The sequence below is a fragment of the Populus trichocarpa genome, chromosome 5, assembly GCF_000002775.5.
Source record: "Populus trichocarpa isolate Nisqually-1 chromosome 5, P.trichocarpa_v4.1, whole genome shotgun sequence".
Classification (NCBI taxonomy): Eukaryota; Viridiplantae; Streptophyta; class Magnoliopsida; order Malpighiales; family Salicaceae; genus Populus; species Populus trichocarpa.
This window is the reverse complement of record NC_037289.2, coordinates 5567097-5575685: the sequence shown is the minus strand read 5'-3', so window position 1 is coordinate 5575685 and position 8589 is coordinate 5567097.

Sequence of the window (8589 nt, the reverse complement as noted above, 5' to 3'; positions counted from 1 at the left end):
TTCAAAGATTGAAATTCATATAATCAACTTGCACTGAATTGGGATGAGTCATTTGTCAAGGAAGGAAGTTGCATGGATATTGTCTTCTTTTTTTTTAGGCGAAACTTGTGCTGACATAGCGTAACACTTGGTAAAATAAGAGGCTCACAAGTATATCAGTCAAAATTAGGGTTTTTCCAACACATGTCCTAAAGGGACGCCCTAATAATGTCAATGAGTTGAAGGTTTCCACATGCTAGAAAAACCAAACAAGACCAAATGATTTTTCTTAAAAGATAATGATGATGACCTTCTTAGCTAGCTAGGAGGGAACCCAAAAAAAAAAAAAAGATATTAAATTTGTGTAAATTAATTCAATGGATATTATACAGTTGTACTTTTAGCATTTGTGGATTTCATGTGAGACCGTGAATGTGCTAAAAGTTGCTGAGTGCAATAGTTTTAGCAAAACTTGTTTTTAGAGGAAAATCAAATAGACGGAGTGTTTCATTATTGAAGTTGGGAACTATTTTCTTAATTTTTATACCTCTATCCCATTCGAACATTAATTAAGTTTTAGATAGTACTAGATTGATGATCCGTGTCAAATTATAGAAGTCAGATCAAAGTGTTCTTAGTTTGAGGCCATTGACTCAAATAATCGAGTGAACTAAACTTGGTTAATTTAATAATATTATAAAAAACAATATTAATAAATAAACCAAATTGAAAAAACGACAATGATTAACTGCAAAAAAATAAACTCTTGTCAATATCATGGAAATGCACCCTCTTAATATTCTTAAAATGATCTTTATTATCTTATTTAATAACAAAGATAAAATTAATGAGAATGGCATAACCCGTAGAAAACAAAATGAAAGAAAAGAAGAAGTTGAAGCTAAATTCTCATTAAATCAAATGTCAAATGACAAAATAAAAAAATCAATTTTATAAATTGACAAAAAAAACTCATCTCGGGTTCACCCAAGTCAGCTTGTCAAATTTGTGACCTGGTTGCAAAACCAGGATAGGCTCGCAAAAAACAAACTGAATAAAACTACGAAGCTCAATTCTCAAATAAACACAATATTGAAGAGCAAAACTTAAAAAAAAAATCGATTTAAAAAAGAGTAATGAAAAAAAAATACTTGAGTCAACCCGGGTTAACTCATCAAGCTCGTGACCTAGGACATGAGATTATGATAACCTTATAGAAGACCTAAAAAAACTAAATTCAACCCGAGTCATGAGATTAAAATTACCCTATCAAAGGCAAACCAAAAAAAAATCACGAAGCCAGATTCTCAATAAAAAAATGTTGAGGGATGAGATTAAGAAAAAAAATCAATAAAAATGATCCAAAACAAAACAAATAGAAATTAAAAGAATAAGGACCAAATTGAACATAAAAATAAAATAAAATCAAATACAAATTGATGAAATTAAAAGTAAAATTCCATTAAGAAAAGGATCTGAAACGAAACAAATAGCATTCAAAAGAATAAGAGCTAGATTTTATATAAAAATTAAATAAATCAAAATTCTGAGGGACAAAATTGAAAAACAAAATCAATTCAAAACAAAACAAATAGTAGTCAAATGATTTAGAACCAAATCTAATAAAAAAACAAAATGATATGATACCTTTAGATTCTGGCAACCAGACGCAGACTCTAAGGAGATGAGAAAGAAAAGGGGGTGAGAAAGAAAAATGATTGTCAACACCAAATCAAAACGTCGTTGCCGCCACATGTCATACTAGATGAAAGCTCTCGGTGTGTTGCTTCCAACAACACAAAAAAAGGTGGCTTTTAGCTACCAGGAGAATCTCCATGCATCGCCTAAACATAACAGACGTCTCCAATCCATTAGCGCTTATGTGGCAACGCCAACTTATTTGACTTTTTTATTTACCCATATCTCTATATCTGTTTTAGTTTTAATTTTGGTCTCTTAACTCCTAATTGTTCTAAATCAGTCAAATTTTATTTTATTTTGTAAAACCGAGCATCGATCAAGCTTTAGAGATTTTCCTTGATATTACAAGATTCTCGTATCAAGGAAATCAAAAAAAAAAAACCAAGTCAAATCCCAAATAAAACTAATTTGAAAAGATCAATGGGCAAAACAAATTGACCATTCAAATGAGCCCGTAAATCTCACCAAAAAAGGGGGGCTGAACATTTTTTAAGCTTCAAATTCAAATAAATTAAAATAAAGTTGAAGGACTGAATAGTAAGTAACAAGAATCAAGGGACCAAAATATAAAAAACCCAAGGGGTAAAAAAAAGAGGAAAACAGTATCAGAATAAACAATGTTTTCTCTCACGTCTGAGCACATTTAGGTTTTTGTTAAAACTTTCTTGCATCCTTCAACTTTCTTCTTGATGTTTTTTTCACTTTGTCCATATGCCAGATGCAATGTCATTACACACACACAGAGACGAAACCCAGTAAATATACTGCTCTGAATGGCTGGATCTTGACAGCGGCGATGAAGAACTGGATCCATGAGCTTCTTTTTTTTTACCCAATATTTGCTGCCCTTCAAAAATCAATTAATTAAATTCAGGTGAATTTGGGATCACACTTTCTGGGCCTGGAATTCGAGACCACTTGTAGCCCAATAGCACAGTGGCCCTCAGCCCCTCACCAGCTTTAAGTCTTAGTGATAAAAATGTATTATAACGTGTTTTTTTTTTTTTTTAATATTTATTTTTAACATGATCAGCATATAAAAAATAAATTTTCGTTGAAATAAATTATGATTAGAAATTATAAATATATTAAAATCGAATGTTTGTAATGACCCATTATTATCCTAATTTTTCAGAAAATTGAAATATTATCCTCCTAGTTTTTTTACATTATTTTTGTTTTTCAAAGTGAATTTTCAAGTGCTAGCACTAGGGAATCAAGAAGTGAACGGCCCATGAATGCCTTGTTATCATACTGAGGCCAAAAAAATAACGTAGACTTGTGGGCCACAATATATATACTGAACTGAAGTCACAAGCCCAAGCTCCAACCATTGACTAGCAAGTTGAAGTTATTGAATTGCCTGGGTCCTTCTTCTGTCTTTTTTTCGCTCTTATTTTGTAAGAATTTATATAAAAAAAGGCACCTTAAAAAATGCTTTATATATATATATATATTAGGAGTGTTCACGGTTCGGTTCGGTTCGGTTTTTATCAAAAAAAGTAACCAAACCGAATTTTTTTTTTTTTTAAAAAAACCGAAACCGGTTCAAACCGACCGGTTTTGGTTCGGTTCGGTTTTTAGAGAAAAAACCGGTTCAAACCGGTTTGGCTCGGTTTGGCTCGGTTTTTTCGGTTCGGCTCGGTTTTTTCGGTTCGGTTCGGTTTTTCCAGTTCCAGGCTTAAAAAACCGAAACCGAACCGAACCAGTCGGTTTTTTCAAAATTTTAATCGGTTTAATCGGTTTTTTTTTACGGTTCGGTTTTTTCGGTTATTTTTTTTCTGGTTTTCTCGGTTTAATCGGTTTTTCGGTTTTTTTGAACACCCCTAATATATATATATATATATATATATATATATATATATATATATAACAAGAAGAAGAAAAAAAAAAAACAAGAAGAAAAATCTTAGTCCAAACTAATGACTACGCAAACATATAAACAAGGAATCAAGAAGACAAATAACACTCATGCTTAGAAAGACCGCAAGGAGCAACAGTGACGAATCCAAGATTTGGCGTTAGGGGTAAGATTGTGTAATTTTTAAGTTAGGGTGGTTTATTTCATAAAACTTATTTGTACGGCTTGCAAATTTTGGGGGTATTTTGAAGATTTTTAAAACTTTAGAAAACCACAGCCCCCTCCCTGGGAAAAAATTAATCATACCGGAAAGACATGCTTCTTCATGGATGCTACTTCGAAGCAACCACTCTCTCTCTCGTCAAACATGAAACCATTTCATACGAGAGCATGGATGGAAGAATCTATCGATACTTTTTTCTTTATATAAAAAAATTGACATAAAAAAAATATTTAGTAGTAGCTGTTGTATTATTTTAAATAATTAAGAAAAATATGTAACTCGGATCATAAATTTAGTTAGGTTTAATAAATTGGTTTTATTTAATTGTATAAAAAAAAAGACAATGAGAGTAAACTAACTAAATTTATATAAAAAAAATGATTATCGTATAAAAAAAAAACATTTGCTAAAAGAAAAACAAATCATGAAACTTGATTTTCAGGCAACCCAATATCGAAGAAAAAAAACAAAAAAAAAAAAACCAAGATAACCCTATTATTTCAGGTTTTTTATGACTACCTCAATTAAGAAGAATTTGAATTTCAAACTTAAATATTAATGATCTGAATTCTAAATATTGTTCCTACAATATCAAACTTATATCAATGTCTCTCAAATATAAGTTTAAATTTTTATGGTCATTTTATATGAGAAAGAAAATTTAAACTTATAAAATAATCAAAATGTTTTGAATGCAAAAAATAACTTAACAGCTCGTGATCAAATAATTTATATTCATTAGATGATTTTTCAATTGATTACAAACATGCAAGGGATTCCTTGACAAAAGAACATGAAATGATATATGTTTTTAGTATTTTTTAGGTTTTTTTATAATAAAAACTACAAGCTTACTAGATTACAATGTAAAACCTATCATTATAAGTCTATTGATTGTTGCCTAGAAGCTATTTGCCTAGTGATTATTGTCTATATAATTCCAAATATAGGTTTTGAAAATCCTAAAAACTTAGTTCAATTGCAGAACAACTATTATTGTAGATTTTTGTTAAGTTGTTCTTGTTCCTCCCGCCTCAATTTATATAGAAAATTGTTTGTTAACTACCAACTTTTTTCATTACTCTTTATTTTAAGGATATATGACAAAAACTGCCTAATTTCATTTGTTTTTATCAATTTTTATAAGTCTAGATCATATTTTTTCTCTATTCTTTCTTTTCTCAAATTAAACTCTATAATCCATTTGGTTTGGCCTATAACTAAGTCTATTATCGTATCTATCTAGCCTCGACTTTATTTTAATATGTAAACACTTATTAAGTCCAGCTCATTATTTCATCTTTCTTATCCTTTGACTAAAATAATTTATCCGACTAAAAGTAAATTAGTGTGTAACATTTATTCCCTCATTAAACAACCTATAAATGATTTATTTTTCCTTTCAAATTAGATATTAATGGGCAGTGAAATTAATTTATTACTCGTCAATCTTCCAAAGATAATTTCAAATTTCAATACATATCCATCAATTTTTCATGATAATTTGAATTTTAATATCTTTTCTTTTTTAGTATCTTCTTTTCTTCGTTTTGTCTTCAAATATCTACATAATTTCCTTTTTGTTTTTAATTACTTTAAACAAACCCTAAAAGAATGTTTAAGAAATTATGGATGAAATTCCTACCCTTCTTATTCCCCAAATAATAACAATCTTTGGACACTCACAAAGCTTCATACATAAACTTTTTAATCTTTTTTCTAACAAAGTTCTATCATTTCAACTTTCATTTAATCCAAACTTTCAATAGAAGCATATCCTGGCTCTAATAGTCCAAAAAAGCTCAAATTTACCTAAGATTCGTTATACAATTAAATATGCTTCATTGAAAGTCCCTAATCACACTACATCTTTTATTATTATATTCCAAAAAATCTATCAAAATCAATCAGGACTTATTTGCTAGATATATTGCTAACCCTACCAAATCATGGCCTTCTTCTATTACCAATGTTAATGATCTTTACTACGCTTTATTAAAGCATGATTCTATTAGAGAAAAATAGAAAAATCAATTTTCAGACATCTTTTTTTATCTTACTATTCGTTATTTTCTACCACTCAACCCTTATTTTTTGTATGTATAGTTAACGTTTTGGGACTCAAGCTATAATTATCTATATACCAACTATGGTTCTTTAACTATCACAATAAAAGACATAGTATCACTGATTGATTGCTCTTCAATTGGGTTTGAACTTATAATTGCTTTCTCCTTTGGTAACTATAAACTTGTCAATGCAAAGTTAGAAAGGAAAAGAGAGTTACCCGTGTTCGTAAAGTCTAGAGAGTCTTTTGAGAAGTTTGCACCAAAACTCCTTAAAGGTAACAACATTGTTGTCATAGAATTCAAGTTCTATTTAATTTGAATTTGTAAATATTTAGTGGTTTCTAAGGGTGTTGTTATTAGCAATAACTATTTGAGTCTAACTATGCTTTTCTTTAAGCACGATGAATTGCTAGCTCTTGATCCTATGTTCTTAGGATTTGTATACAATAGTCTTTATTGTGCTATTGGTAAAAACTTAATTTTGAACAATGAAACAAAAAAAAATACATAAATATAATTTTTTAAAAAAACTACCCTAAAAAAAAACTCGAGTCAAATCAAGCTATTTCACCAAACCCGCCACTCACGTCATGAGATCATGATAACCTTATAGAAATAAAACCAAGAAAAGTCATGAGACTCAATCTCTAAAAAATTCAATGTTAACAGATAAAATTGAAAAAGAGAATCATGTGTAAAAAAAGGACCTAAAATAGAACGATGTTACTCAAGTTAACTTTTCAAACCTATAACTCGAGTTATGAGATCGAAATTATTCCATAAAAAAAATCAAGTCTGATACCAATCCAACCAATAACTTAAATTATTTTAAATAAATATAATTTCATTTAATTTTGCCAAACTAAATATCGATCGAGTATCGTTTTTTCCACTGACATCATGAAAAACCTACCCAAAGCCAACCAAAACAAAATATCAAGTCTGATACCAATCCAACCTAATTTGAAAGGAAATTGAAGAGATAATGAAACTTGATTACAGTAATTTTGTGGCTGGGTGAATAGTAATTTTCCAATTTTTTTTTAAATGTAACTGTAGTTTTTATATTTATAATTGTGATTGTGATTCTCTCGGACATGACAACGTAATTAAACTATAGCTATCAAACTATTGTGAGACTACTTGACCGATCAACAATATCCAAATTGCTTATGGCCTTGCAAATCAAATACAAACAAAACCCTAAACTACAAAGGACAAAATCAATTACAAAATTTAGTAAATTCATTGTTCGAAAAACATGGCTGCCTCGTTAATTAAATTATCAAGTATTTTTTATATATAATTGTAGGACTCATTGTAATAAGCTCTTAGAATCAAAACTGCAAATGCTCCCCGAACATGTTGGGGGCATACATCCAACCAAACTAACAATTGCATTACATTACCGAAAAAACTAAAATACGTGACGTTTTAGAACAATGTGGACTACTACACAATTCCTAATAGATCGGGGTTTTTTTTATTATCATTTTTTTAATTTAATTTTTTTATTGTAGAATTAGTTGTCGGGTTCTTATGATTTGTTAGGTAAAGATAAAATTTAAACAAACAGGACTAAAGTAAAAAATAAGAAAAAGTTAGGTGGTGCTTTTGACATTGGCGAGAAAAAGTTAGCTTTGATTCACCTACTTGACAATGAATACATTTTTAATCCTTATTTTTTTCTTAATATAATTTTATTTTTTATTTTTTAGTCTCTAGATTTAAAAGATGAGAGAAAAAATCATTAGATTTAAGTGAAAAAAAGAAGAATAAATTCAGTTGGTGTCAATTCTGATCTATTTGAGGTGGCAGATTTAAGCTTGACATAGTTTTTCGTTTCAAGTTGTTTTTATTTTTTGAACTATTTTTTTTTATATATTTTTTAGTCTCATACATGAGTTTATTTAGGTTTTTAGAGTGTTTTTTAAGTGTTTTTTTTCAAAAAAAAAAACTTCATTTAAATAAAATAAAATTTTTCATTGTTTAAAAAAAAAACATATTTTTTTTTCCGATTTATTTTCTATAAAATTTTGTGATCTGAGTCATGAATTTAGTAAGTTAACCGGATTGATTCACGTTATTTTTTTCATTTCTTTTTAATTATTTTTTCTCCAACAATAAGTTGATCTTTTTTAAAAAAATAATAATTTTTTTTAATATTTGATTGATTGAAATTGAGTCATAAATATTTTTTTTTAATATTTGATTGATTGAAATTGAGTTTTATAATTTATTTTAATTTATTTTTGATAAAATTATTATAATTTTATAATTTAGGTTGTGAATTTCAGAAGTTAATTATAATGAAATGGATTGATTTAATATTATTATTTTAATAATTTTAAAAAGTTATATTATATAATATACATTAGAGTTTAAGGTAATGATTGTTTTTTCCTGTAGGAAACACAATAGCACCGCTTTACACTTTTTTTTTCGCGGTTAAAATCCGATGAACTGATCCCCACTGTAAAGTGACCGAGAATCTAGTAAAACTTACTCTTTGTATCTTAGCAGTGGTTAGTTAACCTTAAACTGGTTTATTAACCAAACCATGATTACTGAGAGACGAGCCAATACAGTAAAAACACGACAGAGAGACTTCAACAAAAAGCCTCATAGTTTAATAAATTACAATTTAATAAAAAGAAGCAAGAGATAATTATGTAAAAAGAAAAAACAATTATTAACAATCTTTTTAATAATACCCACACTTGTCCTTTCTTACTCTCCATGGGCAGCCCGAACTC